Source organism: Lathyrus oleraceus, chromosome 7 (genome assembly GCF_024323335.1).
Source record: "Lathyrus oleraceus cultivar Zhongwan6 chromosome 7, CAAS_Psat_ZW6_1.0, whole genome shotgun sequence".
Taxonomy (NCBI): Eukaryota; Viridiplantae; Streptophyta; class Magnoliopsida; order Fabales; family Fabaceae; genus Lathyrus; species Lathyrus oleraceus.
The window spans coordinates 491760120-491771520 of NC_066585.1; the positions used below are offsets into that span (position 1 = coordinate 491760120).

The 11401-nt window shown below is 37.7% G+C and overlaps 1 non-coding gene across 1 annotated transcript; it reads right to left on the reverse strand.

Moving 5' to 3' along the window:
- Positions 1–7229: 7229 nt before the first annotated feature.
- LOC127108769 (small nucleolar RNA R71) lies at positions 7230–7336 on the reverse strand. The gene has a single exon (XR_007796282.1). It is a non-coding gene; the product is annotated as a small nucleolar RNA R71 (small nucleolar RNA).
- Between the last annotated feature and the right edge of the window lie 4065 nt (positions 7337–11401).

An 11401-nucleotide genomic window follows, 5' to 3' on the forward strand; every position in this document is an offset into this window, starting at 1 on the left:
AAACTTCCTTCTGAGCAAACTTCCTTTTCTTTGTTGTCGGTTCAGAGGGGGTTGGAGCAACACTTGCAAAATGACAACTTGTCACATAATCCAGAGTCTCTGGATTAAAGAATATAGGAAAATCTTCAAGAGGAATCCTTCTGCAGCAGATGTCTTCCTTGGGAATTTCAACAATTGAGCATTTCAATTCAAAAATTATGCCCATGTTTTTCAAGCTATTAGCATTGAAGAAACTTCTGATGGTGGATACCAGCCTTTGGGATTTTCAGCATCTGTTAAAGGGTCAATGTGTTTTTTTCTCCCTCATAATGTCTGAGATAATCCTACCATGAGGAATCTAGGACTTCACTTTTCTGCTTCCATTCCTAGTTTCTTTCACAATACCTCTTGAGAGCCGAAAGAGAAGTCCATGAAGGTTCAGCTTCTCGTTGGAAACAATGAAATGAAGAACATATTACTGATCAATATTGATGTAGTCAGGGGAATTAGTTGGCTTTTTGTGATTTACAGACCTAAGAAGAATTCTTGCCTAAATCCTTAAATCAGAGTGAAGATTCTTGATCTTGTTGGAATGACTTCCAGTAGTGGAAATAACTTTAGCCATTTTAACTTGATTAGACCTTCTTTCTCCCATCAGTTCATACCTTATACCAGATCCATCATTATCAATGAGTTTCTCAGTGATTACAATCTTATTTCCAAAGACAAAATAAGCAACTTGACAAGTATATGTCTTAGCATGAATCCAAAATTCTCTAACAAGATGAGGGAAATTTGGACCTTGAAGACGGTTAAAGAACTTCTCCCAACCTTGAAATTTCATAGCAGATAAAAGATCAAAGTCGTGAGCTTTAATGCTTTCAAAATTAACAATAAGTTCACTAAGAACTTCCAAGTCCTCTTTAGGAGTGGAAAGTGTAATCTTAGGATTATCGTAGGCATATTCAGTGTACACAAACTTGCCAGGATGCAAAGCAGACTGTGTCCTATAAGTGTGGAAAAGATGAGGAATATATTCTGGTCGTTGCGACGATGAAGATCATCGAACAACTCTTTGAATAACTGGATTGTGTTTTTTATTCTCAGATAATTGTGGAGCGGATTGTTGAGCTTGTTGATGTTGACCTTGTTGAGCAGATTGTTGAGTAGAAACATTGTTGAAAAGAAAAAAGGTTTTAGGGTTTGTAGAGAATAATGGCTCAAAGAGTGAAAGTGTATGATGTGAGAGTAGCGAAAGTGTGTGAAGTGAGTGGAGTGAGTTTAAATAATTTTTTTTGAAATAATGACAAACATAAAGCAAACGGAAAAAATTCTGACAAGGGGGTAAAGCATGAAAGATTTTACCTAATTCCAAGAAGTATTCACCCAACGTGTCACAACATCTTATCAGAGACAATTCAGTTTTCTAATACAGTTGCCTTGAAAACTGTTCCACTAATCGAGACTGATTGACAACTATTTAATGAACAAATTGGTCAGTATCCATAAAGCATATTTGCAAAACAAACTCTGACAAGATACATCTAAACTTACGAATCCTTTTCACTTCAGAAGTCTCACACGTTCATAACAACCAAAAAAACTCAGAGTAATATTTTACCATTATGAGAGGAACATCCTTTTCATTATGGACATAAGTCCATTTTTAAAAATTTCAGAATCAAAACAAATCTATCTTCAGTAAGGGATTTTGTAAAGATATCAACCCACTGATGGTGTATATCAATAAGTTTTAGATTTAAAATACCCTTCTGAGCATAATCACGAATAAAGTGATGTTTTATCTCTATATGTTTTTCTCTAGAATGAAAAATATGATTCTTAGATAAATAAATAGAATAAGTATTATCATAGAGTATAAGAATATTACTCTCATATATCTGGAAAATTTCTGGCTGATAGAATCTGAGTGCTGCATCTAGAGGCTGCTATATTTTCAACTTCAGCAGTTGAAAGTGCTATTGTTGATTGCCTTTTGCTAAATCATGAGATTAGATTATCTCTTAGAAACTGACAGCTTCCATAAGTGTTTTTCCTCTCAAGTTTGTCTCCAGCATAGTTAGCATCACAATAACTAACTAGCTTGTAGTCTTTGGATTTTTTATAGCACAACCCAAGGTTAATCATACCTGAAGATCCTTTTAACACCTGTTAACTGGGACTCTCTAGGATCTGATTGGAAACGAGTACACAAATAAACATTAAACAAAATTTTAGGCCTAGAAGCAGCCAAGTATAAGAGAGAGCCAATCATACCTTTGTATACCTTCTATTCCACCTTAGCACTTATCTCATCCTTCTCAATGATGAATGTAGAATACATGGGGGCCTTTGACATCTTGTATTCAGACATGTCAAACTTCTTCAGAAGTTCATTGGTGTACTTGCTTTGATGGGTGCACGTCCCTCCTGGGATTTGATTTATTTGAATCCCTAGAAAGAACTTGAGTTCTCCCACGAGACTCATCCCAAACTCTGCATGCATAGACTTAGCAAATTCCTTTCACAAAGCAGCATTAGTAGAACCAAATATAATGTCATCAGCATAAATCTGAACAACAAGAATGTCATATTTGAATGATTTACAAAATAATGTTGTATCAAGCTTCCCTCTAGTGAAATCATTTTCTAACAAAAAAATTGCTCAGTCTTTTATACCACGCTCTAGGATCTTGTTTCAGACCATACAATGATTTCTTTAGTTTGAAAACACAATATGGATTTCTAGAGCTTTCAAAACCAGGGGGTTGGTGTACATACACTTCTTCAGTAATATACCCATTTAGAAATGCACTTTTATCATCCATCTGATATAAGACGATGTTATGATTAACTATAAATGAAATTAAAAGATTAATAAACTCTAAACTGATAACTGGTGCAAAGTTTTCAATATAGTCAATCCCTTCTTACTGACTATAACCTTGTTCAACCAGTCGAGCCTTGTTTCTAACTACTTCTCCTTGTTCGTTCAGCATATTCTTGAAGACCCACTTGGTTCCAATAACATGAGTTCCTTTGAATCTTGGCACCAGACCCCTGGCATCATTTCTAGAGAATTGATTGATTTCCTCTTACATAGCCATAATCCATTGTAAGACCCCAATTTTGACCCTAAGATCCCTCATGGCATCATAACATTGCATTTGCATTGCCTCAAGGATCATAAGCATCTTGGCTCCTTTACCTTTGGGTGGGATCCCTTGAGATTTGGTTTGAGATCACCAAGCATGCTTGAATTGTATATTATTGCTTTTCTCATTTTATTCACTAACCAAAAGCACAAAAATATGTCACTAACATCTCTTGTTTGTAGCTTGAGCAGTCACAAGGTCTAAGGCTTCTAGGAGATCCTATGTGCATTGATATGGTCAAGAAAAGATGAAAGCAAACATGGAAATGGTTCCCAAAGCTCTCATCCATCAAATATGCCTCCCAAGTATCTCAATTCATCATTTTGATCAAAGCAAATCAAAGGGTTTGAGGCTTGTTTTCCAAGGAAACCCTAGTTCATCTATTCATCAACTGTGCCTTGCTCATGAAGCAACCTCAACCCATGGTCAAATGTAATCAAGGGAAGTTATTTAATTCACCATTTCATGCATATTTGAACCTATCTAAGTGTCCTCAATCATCAATTCATCAAGATATGAGGTGTGGACTTGAGAAGTTGATTAGTCAATTCATCTAACTATTTTGAAATACACTGAGACCTAACTTTTGATGTGATTGTCAAATGGAGATGACCCCAAGATAAAATATGTTCTTAAGGACAATATGAACAACTTTAGTGTTCATCAAAAATTGATTTGAAGCTTGTAAGGTCATCATCCATTCCAATACATTATAGGTCATTTTGATTGAAACCCTAATTTTGGGTCAACTTACCAAGAACACGACTCATTCATTTTTCATGATTTTGAGGTGGGATCAAATGCATTGGAAAACTTAGTGTGTCTACTTCAAATGTTATGTTTAGAAAAATTTCAAAATCTCAAAAGAAATACATGTGATAATGCAAAACATTATAGGTCACTTTGGACCAAATGCATTGAAATGTGAAAAAGTCCAATTTCAAGTGCCCATAACTTCTTCATCAAAAATCCAAATGATGCAAAATCTAAGTCCATATTGATTGCCTTTAAAATATCTACAACTTTGATGTTGAAGATTTTGTCATTTGGAGCTTACATCATTGAGACAAAAGGGCTTGAACTTTGGCCAATTTTGAAAATCTCACATGTGCATGTTTTGCACCCTACACTTCATGACCACTTTTCATCAATTTCCAAGGCCCAAATGGAGTTTTGATAAACATAACAAATGATCCTTATGAAATAAGCTTTCCATCTATTACTCATAAGATGGTGTTTCTATTTTTGACATGGCATTTTCGAAGGCTTGAGCATAATAGTGCAATTTTGGAAAATCATTTAATTTGCATTGCATGAGCTATTACCACCCAATCTGCACGACCAAATTGCTTCTAGCATGCATCAGCTACCAAATCCAATTGGAATTGGGCCCTCCATGCGCCTGTACAGGCCCATGCATGGAGGCCCTTTCCATTCATGCAAGTTTTATTCATGCACTTCAGCCATGCCATGCCTATAAATACAATGCATATGAGCTTCATTTCAGCAACCTGAAGGCGCCTCAAATGCTGCTAAACTGAAATCACAACCCTCACTAAAGGAATTATCTCAATTTTCTCTCAATTTTCAGATCTGAACTTTGGTTTCCTCGATCAATTTTCAGATCTTAAAGTTCCTAAGCCTTCTTCTCCTTGATCTATAGAGTGAATTGCAAGCATCCATAGCAAGGAATTGTGACTCCAATTTGGATCTCTGCAAATTTGGACTTGGCCGGAGGTTGGCCGGAGAAGACGGTGACGCTGGTGATCACACTGAAATTTACGTATTTTCGACTCGGATTTCACATGCATTCTAGTTGTTTTATTATCATTTTGTTGTGTTATTGTTATGTTTTTCTTTGTTTTCAGGATTTTACTTTAATCGGAGCCCCGGTCGAGAAAAGGAGCGAAAAAGGGCTAAAAACCCTAAAATTCAGCATTTTGTTCTTATGGCCTACCCAATGGCGGGCGCCACAGGCCAAGCCATGACGTGTCAAATTCAACTTCCATCAACTCCCACGTTTTCCAACTACTTCCACTAAGGCGCCCCATATTGTGCTTGTGGCGGGCGCCATGGCCTTGTGGCGGGCGCCACAAGAGGAAAAACGGTTTCCTCCTATTTTCAAGTTGAGGGGCATCCAAGTCATTTCCATCTTTTTACTTGCCTATAAATAGAAACGCGAATTCACTTTTACAAGCATCCAAGCTTAGAACAGAGGCAAACTCAGGAGCAAATTTGTTTCACTTAGGCATATATTCAGTTTTATAGAGTGGTAATCGCTTCGCATTGGAGTGTTACCACAATTGTGTAATCAAGTCTGTGATAGAGTCTGTAATCGAGTTTGGAGCACTTTGGAAGGAAGTTAATCCTGCCGCCATTTTCTTTTCCGCATTGCAATTTACTCAGCCCTCCGATTGGAGCAGGTTTTTATTACTCGCCTTTACTTTATTTATTTCCCGCACTCGCTTTACTTTATTTATTTCCCACCCTCGCTTTTACTTTATTTATTTCCCACACTCGCTTTACTTTATTTATTTTCCGCACTCGCTTTACTTTGTTTATTTTCCGCACTCGCTTTACTTTATTTATTTCCCGCACTCGCTTTTACTTTATTTATTTCCCGCACTCGCTTTTACTTTATTTATTTCTCGCACTCGCTTTAAATTATTTATTTCCTCGCACTCGCTTTAAATTATTTACTTTCCGCACTCGCACTACTTTTATTTATTTTTATGCACTTTTACTTTACCATGTCTAGCTAAGTTTATAAGGTTAGAATGTAAGGATCATAATTGAACCGATAATCCGTACGATTGTTCGTAGAAACACTTAAGGGCTATTGTAACTTTCAAATTAAGTTTTCCCGCACTTCAATTCCGTTGGGTAAGATCGAAAGCCGTCCAACGTCTTTTTAAACTTAATTGTTTTTAACTATTTCAAAAACAGCGAAAGCGCTTTGTTTAGTTCATTAGGAGATTTTAACATTAAGAAGAAAAGAGATTTTAAAACTATTTTCGGACGCGTTTATAAGTTTAGAGTCTGGTTCGTAAGAACCTCTTTTGGTTAAGAAATCCAGGTTATAATACTTTTCAACTTAGTCAAGGTACTATATTTCTTAAAAATAGGTTTACTACTCTAACGCAATGCGCGCCTTTTTATAAGTGACAATAAGAGGGTTTGATTAGGGAGTACAACTCGGTTCTGAATACGCGAAAGCGATAGTTCCTGTTAAATTAGTTCTTTTCAAAGTAGGAAACATTGCCCATAAGTAATTCTATTAGCAAGTACTTGGATTATTAATTGATTACGTGAATTACATTCGACCCTGTCTTTATTAATTATATTTTATTTCAACACTTTACTTTTCATTGCACACTCCAAAAACACTTATTTTATTTGCCTTTGATAAACACCATAACAATAGATAACGATAGATTGACACTTGGTCTTTGTGGATTCGATAATCTTTTATATTACTCTGACGCGTTCGTATACTTGCGAAAAACACCGCATCAAGTTTTTGGCGCCGTTGCCGGGGACCAATTTCGTCAAATTTCATTTTCCTGTTGTTGTACCGTTTAGACTTAGGCTATTTCCCGCCGGTCAATGCGAAGAACTCGCAGCACCGGAAGTTTAAGCTTAGTATACCCTCTAGCGGAACCTGAACGTTACGCTCGCGCACGTTTATTTTTTCATAGAATTAAGAGAGCTATGGCCGAAGATCAAAACCAAAGACCTCTTAAGGACTTCGCTCAACCATCTAATGAAGAACCTAGTTCTAGTATAGTAAACCCAACCATACCAGTTAATAATTTTGAACTTAAACCATCCCTGTTGTAACTAGTGCAACAGAGACAATTCGCGGGTCTCACTACCGAGAACCCTAACCAGCATTTAAAAAGATTTCTTCAATTAGAAGATGCTTTTAAAACCAATGGAGTTTCTCCTGAGGCAATACGTTTAAGATTATTCCCTTTTTCCCTCAGAGATAAAGCCCTATCATGGTTAGATTCCCTTCCACCCAATTCCATTACGACTTGGGATAACCTTAGAAGAGTTTTTCTTGCTAGATATTTTCCCCCGAGTAAGACCGCCGTTCTTCGAAACCATATAACTAGATTTACCCAAAACCAAGGAGAATCGCTGTTCGAAGCTTGGGAGAGATATAAAGAGTTGTTACGAGCATGCCCACATCATGGTTTAGAAAATTGGTTAATCATTCAAACCTTCTATAATGGACTTCATTACAACACAAAGATGACCATCGACGCTGCCGCATGCGGTGCTCTGATGAACAAACCTTATCTTGAAGCTAGTGCCCTCATTGAAGATATGGCTCAAAACCATCAATCATGGGGAGTCGAACGAGCGACGGTTGAGAAAAAGGAAGCCCAAGGAGGAGTGCATGAACTAAGCTCTATAGACATGATGCAAGCTAAAGTGGACGCATTAGCCCTCAAAGTCGAGCATATGTACATAAACCCGAATACTGTAGCCGCAGTTTCGTCGGATTGTGAGATATGTGGAACCAAAGGACACCAATCTGCAGAATGCAGTCTATTAAACAAAACCCACTCTGAGCAAGTAAACTACACCCAAGGGAACCCATATTCGAATACCTATAACCCTGGATGGAGGAATCACCCGAACTTCTCCTATAAAAACAATAACCCTATTCAAAATAATGCACCTCCGAGACCTAGTTATCAAGCCCCAAGATCAAATCAACCTATGCAACCTGTACCACCAAAGCCGAGCCTTGAGAAAATTATGGAAAATTTTATCACCGCTCAAACCCAACAAAACAAGGAGTTCATGAACCAAAACATTCATGTTAACGAATTGATTACTCAGTTAGGAACCAAGGTTGACCAAATAGTTACTCATACCAAGATGCTTGAAACCCAGATCTCTCAGGTAGCTTTAAACCAAGCCCCTCAGACTACACCTGGAGGATAATTCCCTGGACAACCTCAACAAAATCCGAGAGGACAAGCCAATGCCATTACCCTACGAAGTGGGAACGCTTATGATGAGCCACCAAACCCTAGATTGAGTGAACCCGAAACTTCTAAGGAATGTACCAAACCCCCGGACAAAGTAAAGGAACCAGAGGAACCTGAAAACCAGGAAGGTCGAGATAAAGGAGAAGAACCTAAAGATAAAACTTACGTACCGCCCCCGCCATATAAACCACCTATACCATATCCCCAAAGACTCAAACAAACCCAGATCAATAAACAGTATCAAAAATTTATTAAAGTTATAGAAAAACTTCATGTAGAAATCCCTTTCATAGAAGCCATCACCCAAATACCTTCTTATGCAAAGTTTCTCAAAGACATCCTTACCAACAAACGTAGACTTGACGATCCGAAGCCTTTGGAATGTAATGCTATTTCCGAGGACAAATTAGCAAAGAAAGATAAAGATCCTGGAAATTTCTCCGTTCCTTGCCTTTTGGGTAATCATGTCATCGAAAAAGCTTTTCTAGACTTAGGAGTTAGTGTGAGCTTAATGCCTCTAGCAGTTTGTGAGAGGTTAAACTTAGGAGAATTACAGCCCACTAAGATGTCACTTCAGTTAGCCGATAGATCTGTTAAATATCCGATAGACATATTAGAAGATGTTCCTGTTAGGATAGGTCAGTTATTTATCCCTACTGATTTTGTTGTCATGGACATCAAAGAGGACAATGATATACCAATCCTTCTAGGTAGACCATTCTTATCGACTGCAGGAGCCATAATAGATGTCAAGAAAGGAAAGTTGACATTTGAGGTAGGTGACGAGAAAATAGAATTTATACTTTCGAAATTTCTTATGGCACCTGTGATGGGAGACTCGTGTTATGCCTTAGATATCATTGATGAATGTGTTAGAGAATTAGAACAAAAAGAAATTATAAAAACAATTAAGTTACCATCAACTCTCATATGGGAAGATGATGACTTTAAGAAACCTTACATCGATGATAACCTTTACGAATGTTTGTCCCTTACCCCAGATCCTATGCCATGCCCTAAGAAACCAACCTTAGAACTTAAGCAACTACCTAAAAACCTGAGATATGAGTTCCTCGATGAAAAGATGAACCGTCCAGTGATAGTTAGTGCTACCTTGAGCCAAGAGGAAACGAACCAACTTTTAGACATTTTACGAAGATATCCCTCAGCCTTAGGATATAATATCTCTGACCTGAAAGGTATAAGCCCATCCGTATGCATGCATCGGATTTCGCTCGAAGAAGATTCAAAACCCTCTAGGGAATATCAGATAAGAATAAACCCTATAATGAGTGATGTTGTTAAAAAGGAAGTTCTTAAGTTACTTGAGGCAGGTATCATCTACCAGATCTCAGATAGTAAGTGGGTGAGCCCTGTGCATGTAGTACCTAAAAAGGGAGGCATCACAGTCGTGCAAAACGATAAAGGCGAACATGTAGCAAAACATTTAGAAGGAGGATGACGGATGTGTATAGATTATAGAAAATTAAATAAAGCAACTAGGAAAGATCATTTCCCTTTACCATTTATTGACCAGATGTTGGAGCGTCTAGCCAGACACTCTTACTTCTGCTATCTGGATGGATACTCTGGATTCTTCCAAATACCTATTCACCCCGAAGATCAAGAAAAAACTACCTTTACATGCCCTTATGGAACTTTTGCCTACAGACGAATGTCGTTCGGCCTCTATAATGCTCCAGCTACTTTCCAACGCTGCATGATGTCAATCTTTGCAGATTACCTAGATGGTATCATGGAAGTGTTTATGGATGATTTCTCGGTTTGCGGATTTGATTTCCACGATTGCCTTGCTAACCTTGAGAAAATCCTGGAGAGATGCGTGGAGGTGAACCTCGTGCTAAATTGGGAAAAATGTCATTTCATGGTAACCGAAGGAATAGTTTTAGGACATATAGTTTCCGAAAAAGGTATAGAGGTAGATAAAGCTAAAATAGAAGTTATAGAAAACCTAAAACCCCCAAAAACCATCAGAGAAGTCCGAGGCTTTCTTGGACACGCTGGATTCTACCGGCGTTTTATTAAGGACTTCTCCAAAATAACTAAACCTTTAACTGGACTTTTAATGAAAGATTCCGAATTCATTTTCGACGAAAAATGTTATGACGCATTTAATCTTTTCAAGCAAGCATTAGTATCTGCACCCATTATGAAACCGCCCGATTGGTCGGAACCTTTTGAGATAATGTGCGATGCTAGTGATTATGCAGTTGGAGCCGTTCTAGGACAAAGGAAAGAAAAAAAATTACATGCCATTTATTATGCCAGTAGAACCCTAGATGATGTCCAACTTAACTACGCAACAACTGAAAAAGAATTACTCGCTGTAGTTTTCGCTATAGACAAGTTTAGATCTTATCTAGTAGGAGAAAAAATTATTGTTTACACCGATCATGCTGCCATTCGTTACCTATTAAGTAAAAAAGATGCCAAGCCCAGGTTACTCCGATGGATTCTATTACTACAAGAGTTTGATTTAGACATAAGAGATAAAAAAAGGCACTGAAAATGTAGTAGCCGATCACCTTTCTATGCTAAAACATCTAAAACCAGAATCAGTACCCATAAATGATGATTTTGCCTATGATAGAATGATAGCTAGAGTAGAAACCATTGAAGATGATAACCTAGATCCTTATGAGCACCCCCAAAATTCCTTAGCAATAAGTAACGTACCCTGGTATGCAGATTTCGTTAATTACCTAGCTGCTGATATAGTACCCCCTGATCTTGACTACCACCGCAAAAAGAAATTCTTCCACGATGTGAGAAACTTCTATTGGGACGAACCGCTCGTTTTCAAAAGGGGTAAAGATGGAATTTTTTTCCGTTGCGTTCCAGAAGAAGAGGTAAATAATATTATCGAGCATTGTCATTCTGCACCCTATGGTGGACATGCGAGCACCTCTAAGACATACGCCAAGATTCTTCAAGCTGGCCTATTCTGGCCTACCATGTGGCATGATGTCTATGCTTACATTGTCAAGTGTGATAGATGCCAACGCACTGGAAACATTTCAAGGCATGATGAAATGCCTCTAAGAAACATTCAGGAAGTAGAACTCTTTGACGTATGGGGTATAGATTTCATGGGACCTTTTCCACCATCCTTAGGAAACAGGTATATCTTAGTAGCTGTAGACTATATGTCTAAGTGGATTGAAGCTATAGCTGCACCCACAAACGACACTAGGGTTGTAATCAAACTATTTAAAAACTATATATTTCCTAGATTTGGAA